Consider the following 17,887-nt stretch of genomic DNA (forward strand, 5'->3'; position numbering starts at 1 on the left):
AGGGGGGTGGGGGTAACAGGACGGAGACACGGGGCATGAGAGGGGGTGGGGGGGTAATGGGAGAGAGACACGGGGCATGACCGGGGGGTGGAGGGGCAATAGGAGAGAGACACGGGCATGAGAGGGGTGTAACAGGAGAGAGACACGAAGCATGAGAGGGTAGTGGGGGGAACACGAGGGAAACACAGGGCATGAGAGGGGGTGGGGGTAACAGGAGAGAGACACGGGGCATGAGTGGGGGGTGGGTGGGGGTCAACGGCAGGGAGACACGGGGCATGAGCGGGGGTGGGGGGCAACAGCAGGGAGACACGGGGCATGACCGGGGTGGGGGGCAACAGGAGAGAGACATGGGCATGACCGGGGGGGTGTTGGGCAACAGGAGAGAGACACAGGGCATGAGAGGGGGGTGGGGGGGTAACAAGAGAGAGACACGGGGCATGAGAAGGGGGTGGGGGTAACAGGAGAGAGACACAGGGCATGAGCGGGGGGTAGGGGCAACAGGAGAGAGATGCGGGGCATGAGCGCGGGGTGGGGGCAACAGGAGAGAGACACGGGACATGAGCGGGGGGTGGGAGGCAACAGCAGGTAGACACGGGGCATGACTGGGGGGTGGGGGGCAACAGGAGAGAGACACAGGGCATGAGAGGGGGGTGGGGGGGTAACAGGAGAGAGACACAGGGCATGAGCGGGGGTGGGGGGGTAACGGGAGAGAGACACAGGGCATGACCTGGGGGTGGGGGGCAACAGGAGAGAGACACAGGCATGAGAGGGGGGTAACAGGAGAGAGACACGGGGCATGAGAGGGGGTGGGGGGCAACAGCAGGGAGACACGGGCATGAGCGGGGGGTGGGGGGAACACGCGGGAGACACAGGGCATGACAGGGGGTGGGGGTAACAGGAGAGAGACACGGGGCATGAGTGGCGGCTGGGTGGGGGGCAACAGCAGGGAGACACAGGGCATGAGCGGGGGTGGGGGGCAACAGCAGGGAGACACGGGGCATGACCGGGGGTGGGGGGCAACAGCAGGGAGACATGGGGCATGACCGGGGGGTGGGGGCCAACAGGAGAGAGACACGGGCATGACCGGGGGGGGTTTGGGCAACAGGAGAGAGACACAGGGCATGAGAGGGGGGTGGGGGGTAACAGGAGAGAGACACGGGGCATGAGTGGGGGGTGGGGGGCAACAGCAGGGAGACACGGGGCATGAGAGGGGGGTGGGGGTATCAGGAGAGAGACACGGGGCATGAGCGTGGGGTAGGGGCAACAGGAGATAGATGCGGGGCATGAGCGCGGGGTGGGGGCAACAGGAGAGAGACACAGGACATGAGTGGGGGGTGGGGGGTAACAGGAGAGAGACACGGGGCATGAGCGGGGGGTGGGGGGCAACAGCAGGGAGACACGGGGCATGAGCGGGGGGTGAGGGGAAACAGCAGGGAGACACACGGCATGACCGGGGGTGGGGGTAAAAGGAGGGAGACACGGGGCATCAGCGGGTGGTAAGGGGCAACAGTAGGGAGACACGGGGCATGACCGGAGGGTGGGGGCAACAGGAGAGAGACACGGGGCATGAGCGGGGGGTGGGGTGTAACAGGAGAGAGACACGGGGCATGAGCGGGGGTGGGGGGAAACAGCAGGGAGACACGGGGCATGACCGGTGGTAGGCGGTAACAGGAGAGAGACACGGGGCATGAGCGGGGGTTGGGGGGCAACAGCAGGGAGAAACGGGGCATGACCGGGGGGTGTGGGGCAACAGGAGAGAGACACAGGCTTGAGAGAGGGGTGAGGGTAATAGGAGAAAGACACGGGGCATGAGCGGGGGGTGGTGGACAACAGCAGGGAGACATGGGGCATTACAGGGGGGTGGGGCAACAGGAGAGAGACACAGCACCTGAGAGGGGGTAGGGGGTAACAGGAGAGAGACACAGGGCATGAGAGGGGGGTGGGGGGTAACGGGAGAGAGACACGGGGCATGAGCGGGGGCAGGGGCAACAGCAGGGAGACACGGGGCATGAGCGGGGGGTGAGTTGCAACAGCAGGGAGACACGGGGCATGACCGGGGTTGGGGGAACAGGAGAGAGACACGAGGCATGAGCGGGGGGTGGGGGGCATCAGCAGGGAGACACAGGGCATGAGCGGGGGGTGGGGGGCAACAGCAGGGAGACACGGGGCATGAGCAGAGGGTGTGGGGGAACACAAGGGAGACACGGGGCATGAGCGGGGGTGGGGGGTAACAGGAGAGAGACACGTGGCATGAGCGGGTGGTGGGGGGCAACAGCAGGGAGACATGGGGCATAAGCGGAGGGTGGGGGGCAACAGCAGGGAGACACAGGGCATGAGCGGGGGGTGGGGGTAACAGGAGAGAGACACGGGGCATGAGCGGGGGGTGGGAGGCAACAGGATGGAGACACGGGGCATGAGCGGGGGCTGAGGGGCAACAGCAGGGAGACACGGGGCATGAGCGGGGGGTGGGGGGAACACAAGGGAGGCACGGGGAATGGGCCGGGGATGGGGGGTAACAGGAGAGAGACACGGGGCATGAGCGGGGGTGGGGGCAACAGCAGGGAGACACGGGGCATGATTGGAGGGTGGGGGGTAACGGCAGGGAGACACGGGGCATGAGCGGGGGTGGGGGGAACACGAGGGAGACACAGGACATGAGAGGGGGTGGGGGGTAACAGGAGAGAGACACGGGGCATGAGCGGGGGGTGGGGGCAACAGGAGAGAGACACGGGGCATGAGAGGGGTTGGGGGGTAACAGGAGCGAGACACGGGGCATGAGCGGGGGTGGGAGGGCAACAGGAGAGAGACACAGGGCATGAACGGGGGTGGGGGGCAACAGCAGTGAGAAACAGGGCATGACCAGGGGTGTCGGACAACAGGAGAGAGACACAGGGCATGAGAGTGGGTGGGGGTAAAAGGAGAGAGACATGGGGCATGAGCAGGGGGTGGGGGGCAACAGCAGGGAGACACGGGGCATGACTGGGGGGCAACAGGAGAGAGACACAGGGCATGAGAGGGGGTGGGGGGTAACAGGAGAGAGACATGGGGCATGAGAGGGGGGTGGGGGGCAACAGCAGGGAGACATGGGGCATGACCGGGGTGGGGGGAAAAGGAGAGAGACACGGGGCATCAGCGGGGGGTATGGGGCAACAGTAGGGAGACACGGGGCATGACCGGAGGGTGGGGGCAACAGGAGAGAGACACGGGGCATGAGCAGTGGGTGGGGTGTAACAGGAGAGAGACACGGGGCATGAGCGGGGGTGGGGGGCAACAGCAGGGAGACACGGGGCATGATTGGGGGTGGGGGGTAACAGGAAAGAGACACGGGGCATGAGCGGGGTTTGGGGGGCAACAGCAGGGAGACACGGGGCATGAGCCGGGGGTGGGGGGTAACAGGAGAGGGACACAGGGCATGAGCAGGGGTGGGGTGCAACAGCAGGGAGAAACAGGGCATGACCGAAGGGTGTGGGGCAACAGGAGAGAGACACGGCGCATGAGAGTGGGTGGGGGTAACAGGAGAGAGACACGGGGCATGAGCAGGGGGTGGGGGACAACAGCATGGAGACACAGGGTATGAGCGGGGGGTGGGGGGCAACAGCAGGGAGACACGGGCCATGAGCGGGGGGGGGGTGGGGGAACACGAGGGAGACATGGGGCATGAGCGGGGGTGGGGGGTAACAGGAGAGAGACACGGGGCATGAGCGGGGGATTGTGGGCAACAGCAGGGAGACACAGGGCATGACCGGGGGTTGGGGGCAACAGGAGAGAGACACGGGGCATGAGCGGGGGTGGGGGGCAACAGCAGGGAGACACGGGGCATGAGCCGGGGGTCGGGGGTAACAGGAGAGAGACACAGGGCATGAGCGGGGGTGGGGTGCAACAGCAGGGAGTAACAGGGCATGACCGAAGGGTGTGGGGCAACAGGAGAGAGACACGGCGCATGAGAGTGGGTGGGGGTAACAGGAGAGAGACACGGGGCATGAGCAGGGGGTGGGGGACAACAGCATGGAGACACAGGGTATGAGCGGGGGGTGGGGGGCAACAGCAGGGAGACACGGGCCATGAGCGGGGGGGGTGGGGGAACACGAGGGAGACATGGGGCATGAGCGGGGGTGGGGGGTAACAGGAGAGAGACACAGGGCATGAGCGGGGGATGGTGGGCAACAGCAGGGAGACACAGGGCATGACCGGGGGTTGGGGGCAACAGGAGAGAGACACGGGGCATGAGCGGGGGATGATGGGCAACAGCAGGGAGACACAGGGCATGACCGGGGGTTGGGGGCAACAGGAGAGAGACACGGGGCATGAGCGGGGGTGGGGGGCAACAGCAGGGAGACACGGGGCATGAGCCGGGGGTTGGGGGTAACAGGAGAGAGACACAGGGCATGAGCGGGGGTGGGGTGCAACAGCAGGGAGTAACAGCGCATGACCGGGGGTGTGGGGCAACAGGAGAGAGACACGGGGCATGACTGGGGGGTGGGGGGCAACAGGAGAGAGACACAGGGCATGATAGTTGGGTAGGGGGTAACAGGAGAGAGACACAGGGCATGAGAGGGGGTGGGGTGCAACAGCAGGGAGAAACAGGGCATGTCCGGGGGTGTGGGGCAACAGGAGAGAGACACGGGGCATGAGCAGAGGGTGGGGGGTAACAGGAGAGAGACACGGGGCATGAGCGCGGGTGGGGGCTACAGCAGGGAGACACGGGGCATGAGCGGGGTTGGGGGGCAACAGGAGAGAGACACGGGGCATGAGCGGGGAGTGGGGGGCAACATCAAGGAGACACTGGGCATGACCGGGTGGTGGGGGGCAACAGGAGAGAGACACGGGGAATGAGCAGGGGGTGGGGGGCAACAGCAGGGAGACACGGGGCATGAGCGGGGGTGGGGGACAACAGCAGGGAGACATGGGGCATGATTGGGGGTGGGGGGTAACAGGAGAGAGACACGAGGCATGAGCGGGGGGTAACAGGAGAGAGACGCGGGGCTGTCCGCAGAGCTGGCACCTGCACCCCTATAAAAGGACACACCCCAAAGCTGATCTTCATTGTGCTTCTGGCTATTGCAGATTGAATTTTGCTGCCTTTGCTGCTCTTGCTGAGATTATCTCACCAACCCTGATGGCATCCATAGCTGGTGCGGCTCCAGCTGGAGCTACATCTGTCTCAGCACCGCCCTAACCCCTCCAACACCACCACCTCCCCAAGGGCCTGCAGAGGGGAACAGGCGTGACAATGTAAAGGAGGAGGATGAAGAGGATGAAGAGGATGAGGTAGTGGAAGTCCCTACTACCAGCACTCGCCTTGAGTCTTGGGTGTGCTGGTTGTTTACCATTCAGGGTGACATGCCAAAAGCATGTGCGAACAAGGCCACCTGCAACCAGTGCAAAATGGTGCTGAGTCATGGGAGGCCTGGTTCGTACAGCTTTGGTTTGGTTCGACATCCATGAAGCGACACCTAAGGTCGTTCCACGGTGGGGCAATTCGCAAGGTTGTCCCTTGTGATCAACTTAGTAGGTTGAGTTCCTCTACCACATCCTCCGTTTCCACTCCTGTCACCACAAGAGACACTCCTGTGGGACAGCGCTTCCCTCCAGCTGCCTCACAGGCCAGCCATGATGCTGTTGACCCTTACCTTTCGAGGGTCGTAGTTTTGTGTATGTACTGCAACGCAGTTCTCTGCAGGGGTGAGAGTCTTCGGAGTGCTTACGAGACTGCGGTCAAGGAGAATGGGAAGGTCTGCTACCTACTTAAATCAGGCCCACCCTACATCTTCCTCTCTACACCTGCCCTTTCTTATCCCCGTGATTGGTGTCCCTTCCTCACCCTCCTTTCCCCTCCTCTATAGGGTGTTGTGTGTAAAAAGAAAGAGCCTTTTGGTGGGTTTTTTGTGTTTGAAAAACTTGAAATGGTCAACACCTACTGCAAAATGGATGGCTGTAATGCCAAAAAAGGTTGCAATGCATTTGTACATTTCTCAGAAAAATCTGATTGCCAGCATAAGTAAGATGGACTCCATCTCTGCGAAAAATGTATGTGCTACGAAACATAATAGTTTCATTGTAGAAAGAGGACATACCCATATCTCTTAGAAAGGCACAAAGAGCCTTATTGACGTTGCACCTCGCTTTCTCCATTTGTGGACCAAATGAAGAAGCGCGAAGCAACATTTGTCTCTGCGCAATATGAGAAAAAAATACTTGGGAATTTGGAAACATGTCCATAACCTTCCCAAATCCGTCTTTCATTGCAAATTGCAATGAAATTCCAGACATATGTCTTAACTGTTCACTCCACAATGAATAATAATTATGTCTGGATGATGGTCTGTCTCCAAACTAGCACAGAGAGGTACCAAGTCCAGCCACTTCATTCCACGCATTCCATGCCAGTGCACTTCCACATGAGGGAATCCAAGATCTGAATCTACTCCACAGCATTCTGCATGCACCTCCAACCAATGTATCCATGAGTCTCCCAAAATCCATATAAACTGTTTTCTGAAACACACAGCCATAGCTATCTGTTCTTCTCTCAGAAAAAAGACTTTCTGACAAACTATCACCTTACACAACACACCCAGTAAACTTTACTGACCAATCCCTTGCTTTTCTCATTCTCATTTGCATGCCTGTCCACCCCAAAATCCCTGTATGTAATACACGATGTCCGATGACTTCCGCCATGTCTGCGGACATATCGAAAAACTGAGCGTGGTGTATTTAATTTTCAATAGTGTGCTCCATTTCCCCTTTGAGGTTGGATCTGAAAAGAGCCATTTTTTTTTTAAGATGCTTGACAGACACCTGTTATTTTGTATTTATTTTAATTTTATTTTTCTTACTTTACTCCTAAAATCTTCACATTACCTTCTCCAAAGCAACCCTTACATTCCAGAACAGCATGGCATTTCCCATTAAAGACAAAGACATGCCATCTTTTTTTTAAAATAAACAGCATTACTGGAATCAATATTATCATTATTACATAAGTAGATACCAGCTCTAAGCATGAAAGCACACATGCCTCTGTTGATTGCACACCTAGCAATGTTTTGCTGAGAAAAAAAACAACAGAACAGCCCTAAGACTAAATCCAGAAAAAATTACTTTGGCATTTGGAAGGATGTTCATTACGGCTTGAACCAAGCGTTCCAACTCTCCCAACAAAGTAGGGACACTGATATAGCCCAAATGGAAAGCACCATAGTGCAAAACTACCACATGGGGACTGTTCATCCTGCCCATATCTTCACAAACATGTAAAATTCCCTGTACATCACAATCAGGCACAGTGTTCCACAAGACCTCCACTCTTTTAACATCAGAATTGTTTGCCACATGCCTACATTGAACATACTGCTGTAAACCATGCACAAACATATCTCCAAGCACCAACACCCTGACTGTCTCCACCTCTGCCATCTTCACTACACACAGTCTCTTTCAACACAAACCCACAACCTCAACATCTGATTGGCTGATCCCTATAGTCCTCTTTTCATGCTGGATTTGCTGGAAAACCGCAGATGTGGCACACCCTGTCCGCGGACAACAGTGGTGTCCGCGGACCGCGTTACTCTTGCACAGCCCTTCCACCCTTTCCACTTCACTCTCTCTGCCATTCCCTCATTGGATACAGCTAAGCAGTCACACAACTATCCACCAATCATATCAAAGACCTATACATCTAACTCCATAATCAGAGTTCAGCACTTCAAATGTACTGTTGATCACTGAGTACAAGTCTCATATCATTGGAAAACACCTACTACAAAAACTACTGCACAAGTCTCCAAGATTTCTACTTGCAGCTGCATACATATCCACATGCATGAAATGAATACAAACTACAGGTATGCATATTTTCTGCACAGTACAAATAAAACTCTTATGAATGCATATAAACAGAGTAACTGCCACTTAACCTGTATAACCTATGAAATGAACTTACTGTCATTTTTCCCATCTGCTATAATCTGCTGTCACTTCCAAACCTGTCTGCTATCTAAAAAAATGTTTACACACACAGCTATCTAAAAAATTATAATATTAAAAGATGGAGAAATAACAGTATGATTGTAGAAAAACACTTAGTAGTTTATTATAAAATTACACACAGCCAGGATGAGGTCATGCATCTTTATAAACTCACACAGATAGGCACTATCATTGAAAAGCTCCCAGCTGAAATAACACCACTGCCTGCAAAGCACATCATTCTGCTTTATGATCCATACCTTTACAAATGTGTCATGAGCGCTACTCCCGAGGAGCCAAGACTGGCCCAGCGTCCTCTGAAGCAGGCTCATCATCCACACCCCCGGTTCCAGCAGACCCCTACAGTGGCCCTTTGGACCATGTCCTGGCACATCTGGCGCCAGGCTCATAAGGAACCACAATCCCGGCACCAAGGGTGCCGGGCTCATATTCTTAAAGTGTGCAGTAGTGATTGGGTGGACTTACCTGTGGCAGACAATGCTGCATACTCACCTAGAACAATCCAAGATGGGTGAAGTCCCAGCCACTGGCTGGGAGGGACCAATCCTCTGTTACAGGAACTCTTTTCTTACCTGGGTGGGGCTGATGCTAATCCTCTGACACTGGAACTCTTTTCTTACCTGGGTGAGGCTGGAGGAAGAATACGCACCAAAGCACTTCTCCACTATTTAAACCACGCCCGATAGAATTCACATGCTTCGCGTTATTCTGCAACAGCAGCAGGACGCTCACCGAGTCGGCTCCTGCATTCCAGGTCCAGACACACCCTCAGCTTCTCGAGCAGCAACCTGTGGATGAAGAAAAGGCACAGGAACATCTACTCACCAGAATTCAGCCACAAGAGTCCAGTCTCCGACAACCTGCAAATAAAGACATAAGGTTAGAAAACGGGCAACACGCTCGCAGCTGCGCTCGCTTACCTTATCCATCCGTGATCACACCGGAGTTCACCGCGGCCTTCGCTTCGGCAGCATCCCAGCACCTGGAAGACAAAAGACATTGTTAGTGGTGTCCGAGCCGAAGGGTTCGCAACTCAGTTATACTTACGCGCTTCTTCACGCGCAGCAGCGGCAGCATCGCCCTCAGCATTTCGGCACCTGAAAGGAAGGAAAAGACATTATCAGAGGTGCCCATTTGGAAACGGCCACAATTCAGTTATACTTACGTGCCACCGCACGTGCAACAGCGGCGGTATCGCCCACAGCATCTCGGCACCTGAAAGACAGAAAAGGACATTATAAAAGGGTGCTCCTTCAGAAGCGGCCTCAGATCTTCTATACTCATGAGCCTCTTCTTGCACAGCAGTGGTGGTGTCGCCAACAGCTCCTCGGCACCTGAAGGACTATTACAAGCCACAAAAGGACACTGAGCCTAAACACTGAAATCATCCAGTGACGTAACTGGATTCCACGCGCCCCTGCACCAGAAGCAGGATGGAGAGCTCGGCTTTACTAAACCAAAGGTGAGAGTTCGTGGAGACCAGTCAAGAACCAAGAAGTGGGAAAAGCAGAAGATTGGTGGGAGAACTTATCCAACCAGTTTGTAATTACCCCTTTTTCTTCCACCTGCAGAAACTACCTTACAAGCCAGACAGTCAATATTCGGAGGTCCTGCCCAGAGCGTCTTACGAGTTCTACGCCTCATCATAGTCATAGAAGCAACTGTAGCAGTCCAGTTTGGGTCAGCGCCTCTGTGGGAATCAGGTGAGCGTTACAGAACGCGAAGCCTACCCATAATCTCCTACCCAGGCGCTATGGAAACTTCCGACACAGACCAATTGGCCCAGTTGTTGGGGGAATTAAGAGCTGAAGTCCATGCTGCTCGCCAGGAAACGAACGCCCTTAAGAGGGAATTGATAATGTCAAAAGAACGAACTGACGATCTCGCCAGACAGTTATTACAGAGTCAAGCGGGGCAAACTCCTCTACCTAACTCAGGGGGGAATTATACCCCAGTTACTTCAACCAATCCCGTTCAAATCAACCTACCTGGAAATGTGCCATTGGCACCACCTGAATGCTTTTCTGGTGACCCTAAAAGATTTGCAGTGTTTATAAATCAATGCCGACAGCACTTTCTTTGTAGACCCACAGCCTTTCCAACTGACCAGACCAAGGTAGCCTTTGTACTTTCGTATCTTAGCGGCAGCGCTGCTGATTGGTCGATCCCTCTGGTTACACAGGATGACCCAATTCTTCAGAACTTCTCAGCCTTCCAGGCGAGTATGGAGAGACTTTTTGCAAGACATTCCCAAGGGTAGGCCCTGGACAACGAACTCCTCTCCCTGCGACAGGGCAACCAGGACCTCTTAGCCTACATTGCATCTTTTAATGGGTTAATCGTGGAAACTAGATGGCCTGAGGAAAAAAGGATCACGCTATTTCATAGAGGTCTGCGTGGTGAACTTAAAGACGTCCTTGCCCAGGTCGTGAATCCTCCTCAGGACTGTTCGGAATATATTGATTTGGTGATCCAATTGGATCATAGGCTCCAAAACAGAAAGGCGGACCGATCCAGGTTTGAAACCCGAGTATTCACGAAAACACAAAGCAACGCCAAAGGGGTCGACACGTTGAACCTATGCAGATTGGGGCCGTAAAGGGTCCCTTAACCCAGAAAGAGCGTGACAGAAGACGACAAATGCAATTGTGCCTCTATTGTGGAAACTCTGGACATTTTCTTCGAGATTGCCCGGTAAAACCACCTAAGAAGACAGTAGGAGCTTCTGACAAGAACTCTGAAAAGCCTGAGCCGGGAAACGACCTCGCCCGACAAGTGTAGAGGTCCGCTTGCCGAGTTTAAAAACCAGTTCTTTTACCTCGCACTTCATAATGCCTATGGTCCTCGTAAACCCAAAGCAACCAGAACGTTTGCATGCTATTAAGGCATACATTGATAGTGGAGCAATAGGAAATTACGTGGACCGCAAATTGGCTTCCAGGATGAACCTACCTCTTTGTCCAAAGGCGGTTAAAGACGTCATTACCACGGTGGATGGGACCGAAATCGCCTCCGGACCGGTAACCCATACCACTGCTGAAGTGACGTTACTAGGCCAAGACGGGCATCGGGAGGTAATTGTGTTCGATGTGATCAAGGCTCCTCAATTCCAAGTAATCCTCGGAATCCCTTGGTTGGAGAAACACAACTCTCAGATTGATTGGCGAGCAAAGACGATAATGTTCCCTGAGTGTGCACCAACCTGCTATCCACGACCCAGCATTGGCCTAGCGTCAGCAACGACTGACAGACCACAATTACCTCAAGAGTATTGAGAGTTCCAAGATGTTTTTCAAAAGGAACAGGCTAACACCTTGCCACCTCACAGATCATACGATTGTCAGATAGATCTGCTACCCGGTGCAACTCCCCCTTGCAGTAGGATTTACGCCCTCACCGAGCCTGAGAACCTTCATCTGCGACAGTATTTAGACCAGCATCTGGCCAATGGCTTTTTCCGTCCGTCAAAGTCTCCTGCATCCTCGGCTCTGTTCTTCGTACCAAAAAAAGAAGGTGACCTCAGAACCTGTATTGATTACCATGCTCTGAATCAGATAACAGTAAAAAACAGATACCCCTTACCTCTGATCCCAAACTCCTCGACCAGGTGAAAAACGCCTGTATTTATACCAAGCTTGATCTCCGGGGAGCTTATCATTTGGTACGGATCAAGGAAGGTGATGAATGGAAGACGGCATTCCGCACTAAGTATGGGCTATTTGAATACCAAGTGATGCCCTTCGGACTATGCAATGCGCCAGCCGCCTTCCAATATTTCATGAATGACGTCCTCAGAGAGCTCATTGATGTCTGTGTTGGTGTCTACATAGACGACATTCTTGTGTACTCATCTTCGGAAGTTGATCATCGAAATCATGTTAGGGCGGTCCTTGAAAAACTTCGGCAACATAAACTCTTTGCCAAGCTCGAGAAATGTGCCTTTCATGTCACTGAGGTCGAATTTCTGGGATTTATTCTGACACCCAAAGGAGTCCACATGGACTCGAGAAAAGTTGACGCAATCCTCAAATGGCCATCTCCTACTTCCGTGAAAGGCGTTCAAAGCATGCTAGGCTTTGCCAATTTTTACCGCAGATTTATTCCAGAGTTTTCACGAGTGGTACAACCCATCACATCCCTCTTAAGAAAAAATAAGCGCTTTCAATGGTCTGCAGAAGCTGAACAAGCCTTCCAAGAGCTAAAGGCCAAGTTCACCTCGGCGCCAATACTGAAACACCCACGCCCGGATCTCCCTTACATCGTTGAAACCGACGCCTCCAGCTTAGCAATGGGAGCAGTTCTATCACAAAGGGATCCACAGACTAACCAACTGCATCCTGTGGCGTTTTGGTCTCGAAAGTTCTCTGCGCCTGAGATTAATTACACCATCACGGGCAATGAGTTTTTAGCTATTAAATCCGCCTTTAAGGCCTGGCGGCATTATCTCCTCGGGGCCAAACACACTGTTACGGTGATCGCCGATCATCGAAATCTACAGTATCTGAAAACCGCCAAAGCTCAATCCTCCAGACAGCTTCGCTGGACTCTATTCTTTGCTGAATTTGACTTCGTGATCACTTACCGCCCGGGCAACAAGAACGGGAAAGCGGATGCTATTTCCCAAATTGGAATGGGAGATAACGTTGTCAATCCCGAACTCGTACCAATAATTGCTGAACAAAGGATCTTGGGTCTGATTTCTTCGCAATCCATCGAGGATATTGAGACAAAAACTAAACAACTTGTGACCCCATCAGACTTACAGAGCTGGTTACAAAGAGGAGAGAACTTCACCGTAAACAATGACTTGCCTTATTTCCAAGGACGATTATTCCTACCACACGCCGATTTACAAAAACAGGTAATCTCCTGTTATCATGATTCATTAATGGAGGGTCACCCTGGCATCGCCAAAACCACAGAAAAAGTGAAGAGACACTTCTGGTGGCCTTCATGGAGAAAAGACATAAAAGAATTTGTGATGTCCTGTGGTGTGTGCGCTCAAAACAAGGGTCAAAAGAAAAGACCGGCTGGTCTTCTGCAACCATTAGACATTCCACCGTGTCCCTGGCATACCCTTTCCATGGACTTCATCACAGACTTACCCTCTTGTTCCGGCTACAACACTATTCTCGTTATTGTGGATTTGTTTTCTAAAATGGCCCACTTCATTCCGCTAAAAGGCTTACCTTCAGCTTCAGTACTAGCCAGAGAATTCCTTGAAAACATTGTCCGGTTACACGGCTTCCCGTCGGTACTAATCTCTGATAGAGGAAGCCAGTTTATTTCTCACTTTTGGCGTAGTTGTTGTCGGTCAGCTCAAATCGATGTAAGACTTTCAACCAGCCATCACCCCCAGACCGACGGGCAAACCGAGAGAACAAACCAGACTCTCGAACAATATTTACGATGCATGCTACAACAGTCTGAAAGCAACTGGAAGGACATCCTTTGGATAGCTGAATATGCATACAACAATTCAGTTCATTCAGGAACCGGGAAGAGTCCCTTCTACATCTTGTATGGAATTCATCCTCGAACCTCCAACCTCGACCCACCTCAAGATCTTGGAACACCCGCCGTAGATCAGTTGCACTCTGTTATTACCCAAGCTTTCAAGGAAGCGACTGCACATCTACAACAAGCTAAAGAAAGGTACAAAAAAGGAGCAGACCAACACCGAAGCGATGCCCCTCAATACCAGGTTGGGGATCAAGTCTGGTTGTCCACCAAACATTTATCGCTAAAAGGACCTCGCACCTTCAACCCCAAATACCTGGGACCATATTCAATTACGGCCATAATTAACCTACTGGCCGTTAAATTAGATTTGCCAACCCATATAAGAATACATCCTGTGTTTCACGTATCTCTTTTGAAACCCATGCAACCTGGAACCAGACTGACCAGACCTCCAGAACCCATTCAGGTGAATGGAGAGCCCGAATTTGAAGTTAAAAACATTTTGGACTCAAAGATCATGAAATCAAAACTATTCTACCTAATCGACTGGAAAGGCTACGGACCCCAGGAAAGATCCTGGGAACCCTATGACTACGTCCATGCTCCTCGTCTAGTCAGGAAATTCCACCAAACCTTTCCCGATAAACCAAAACCCCCGGGGAGGACAAGTTTGGGAGGGGCCTTGAGGGGGGGTGCTGTCATGAGCGCTACTCCCGAGGGGCCAAGACTGGCCCAGCGTCCCCGGAAGCAGGCTCATCATATACACCCCCGGTTCCAGCAGACCCCTAGAGGGGCCCTTTGGACCATGTCCTGGCGCCTCTGGCGCCAGGCTCATAAGGAACCACAGTCCCAGCGCCATGGGCGCCGGGCTCATATTCTTAAAGTGTGCAGTAGTGATTGGGTGGATTTACCTGTGGCAGACCATGCTGCATACTCACCTAGAACAATCCAAGCTGGGTGAAGTCCCAGCCACTGGCTGGGAGGGACCAATCCTCTGTTACAGGAACTCTTTTCTTACCTGGGTGGGGCTGATGCTAATCCTCTGACACTGGAACTCTTTTCTTACCTGGGTGAGGCTGGAGGAAGAATACGCACCAAAGCATTTCTCCACTATTTAAACCACGCCCGATAGAATTCACATGCTTCGCATTATTCTTCAACAGCAGCAGGACGCTCACCGAGTCGGCTCCTGCATTCCAGGTCCAGACACACCCTCAGCTTCTCCAGCAGCAACCTGTGGATGAAGAAAAGGCACAGGAACATCTACTCACCAGAATTCAGCCACAAGAGTCCAGTCTCCGACAACCTGTAAATAAAGACATAAGGTTAGAAAACGGGCAACACGCTCACAGCTGCGCTCGCTTACCTTATCCATCCGTGATCACACCGGAGTTCACTGCGGCCTTCGCTTCGGCAGCATCCCAGCACCTGGAAGACAAAAGACATTGTTAGTGGTGTCCGAGCCGAAGGGTTCACAACTCAGTTATACTTACGCGCTTCTTCACGCGCAGCAGCGGCAGCATCGCCCTCAGCATTTCGGCACCTGAAAGGAAGGAAAAGACATTATCAGAGGTGCCCATTTGGAAACGGCCACAATTCAGTTATACTTACGTGCCACCGCACGTGCAACAGCGGTGGCATCGCCCACAGCATCTCGGCACCTGAAAGACAGAAAAGGACATTATAAAAGGGTGCTCCTTCAGAAGCGGCCTCAGATCTTCTATACTCACGAGCCTCTTCTTGCACAGCAGTGGTGGTGTCTCCAACAGCTCCTCGGCACCTGAAGGACTATTACAAGCCACAAAAGGACACTGAGCCTAAACACTGAAATCATCCAGTGACGTAACTGGATTCCACGCGCTCCTGCACCAGAAGCAGGATGGAGAGCTTGACTTTACTAAACCAAAGGTGAGAGTTCGTGGAGACCAGTCGAGAACCAAGAAGTGGGAAAAGCAGAAGATTGGTGGGAGAACTTATCCAACCAGTTTGTAATTACCCCTTTTTCTTCCACCTGCAGAAACTCACCTTACAAGCCAGACAGTCAATATTCTGAGGTCCTGCCCAGAGCGTCTTCCGAGTTCTACGCCTCATCATAGTCATAGAAGCAACTGTAGCAGTCCAGTTTGGGTCAGCGCCTCCGTGGGAATCAGGTGAGCGTTACAAAATGCATACATTCCATGCTTTTATATACAGTTTCTGCCATTTGCCTTATAAAAATGGTAAAATATGTATTTCATTATTTCTCCTAATATTCAATAACACAGCCTTAAGAAACCAAGTGAGTTTCATACACTTGGTATTCTACTCATTTGCAAAGCATATTGAACTAACATATTTTAAGTAAAATATAAAGCCTGAACAAACTCAAAGAAAACTGCATTCACATACTATGTTCAGTTATCAAACAAGAATACTACCACAAAAACATAAAAATCAAATTAACATCAGTGCTATAAACACACAAAATGACTAACTTCTTTCATTTACAATTGCAGTGAAGACCACTCTCCTGAAAAGCAGCAGCATCTGAAGTACAAACAACAACAAAACCTGTTCATTCCAAACAAAAAAGTAAGTACAATACTACCATAATTTTCTTACTGTTACTCAAACACACTGTGGGGTTGATTCATATAATTTGTGCGCCGAAAAACAGAGATTTGTGCGCCATTCTCCCCACAAATCCCCATTTGTTAAACAGTGATTAGCAGGCAGAATGGCGCACAAATCCCTGTTTTTCGGTGCACAATTGACATAACGCAGCCCCTAGAATGTTAGTATTACAGAACAAAAAACTGTTTTAATTCTATACCATTAGATTTTGTATTAGTGTTTTTCCTCACCAGTAGCTTACTTTGTACTGTCATCTGAACCCCACTATAGTAACACACAAATACAAGAATAGCCTTTCAACTACTTGTAGCTGCCAAATACACAATCCCACACCACCACATACATCCTTACCATCATACTCAGACACTCATGCACACAGCACACATACATTGCAAAACAGCCCAACCCATAACCTCTTTTTTTTTCAACAGACCCCAAAGAATGCCTACCAAGAAGCAAGTCCGTAGAAAGCAAGGCTGAAGTAGAGCAAATTAAAATGAAAGTGTCCAAAATAAGCATCCATCTCTTGCAGAATTTGTACAAAAAGTTCAAACAAAAGATCTAATAGAGTCATTAAGCGAAATAAAACAAGCTTCCAATACAAAAACGTTTCCTCCTCTTTCAAAATGTAAAAAAAACAGAAAGTGAATAACAAGAATTCAGCTACCGCTCCTGCTAACACTGTTCCTACAAATCTTGATGTAGTGGCAAGTAATCATACCAAAAAAAGTATTTTACAAGAAATGTTCCGCCACAGAGTCCTTCAGAATCTTATAAAAACAGGAGAGAAATCATGCACAACCCTTAAAAACTACAGTAGAAAATGAATCTTAGAGGCTCTCATAGACAGTGCATTCCTTCTCAAAAGGAAGTTATTTATTTAAGTGTTAAACAGAAGAAACCACTAACAAAACTAACTACTAAATTACAAAAAAGACTTCTCAATTAAACATAATGTCAACAAAAATAACTTCTTACATATCTGTGGAGGTGAATGCACACCACGAGCACAGAACCATATTTCAATGAAGATGCATACAAACAAAAGCAAACACACACAATTGCCACACATAGCAGTGGACGAGGGTATGAAAAACGTAATAATACCATAATGCAACAAGAAATGCTGCTTACAAAAATGTCCCGAGGAAACTCAGTATCACCTCTGCATTCGACTGAACCAGAACGTCCAGTATACAAATGGCCGTGCACGTCAATGTGTAATATTGCCAAAAAATCTTTCAAATCTTTACGCCAGTTCCTCAATCAGTATGTGAAAGGCAAAGAGAAAATCAAAATGAAACTATGACAAAATATGGATATCTGTCCAGTGCGCAAATACACAGGGCTACAAGTACATTCATTAGCCTGCATTTCAGGACCTATTTGCAAAAGCACCTTCCATCATATCAAAATGATATCAACACATCATTCAACTATAAGAAGTCTAGTCAATAAACGGTACTATGCTAAATGTCCTACTTTAGCACTAGCCAATTTAAATAACAATCTTCTACATGGTACAGTCAAAGACCTAGTCGGAGAAATAGAGCATATCCAGAGAAAATATTTTGGAAGTGAAATCCACTTACAAAATGCAATAGCTTTACAACAGACTAGCAACAATTGTACAGATGGCAACCTTCTACTACAAACATACAAAAAAGAAATACTAAAATTTAAAAGTACATCCGCTGAAGTACCAAACCATGTGTGTGTGTTGCCGCAGAACCTTTTATAAAAGTAACACAAAAACTGTAGACGTAACATACAAAATAGAAGAAAATGAAGATTCCAAATGGTTTGAATTAGCTCT

The sequence above is a fragment of the Ambystoma mexicanum genome, chromosome 9 (genome assembly GCF_040938575.1).
Source record: "Ambystoma mexicanum isolate Mex_15411 chromosome 9, UKY_AmexF1_1, whole genome shotgun sequence".
In the NCBI taxonomy this organism is placed as follows: Eukaryota; Metazoa; Chordata; class Amphibia; order Caudata; family Ambystomatidae; genus Ambystoma; species Ambystoma mexicanum.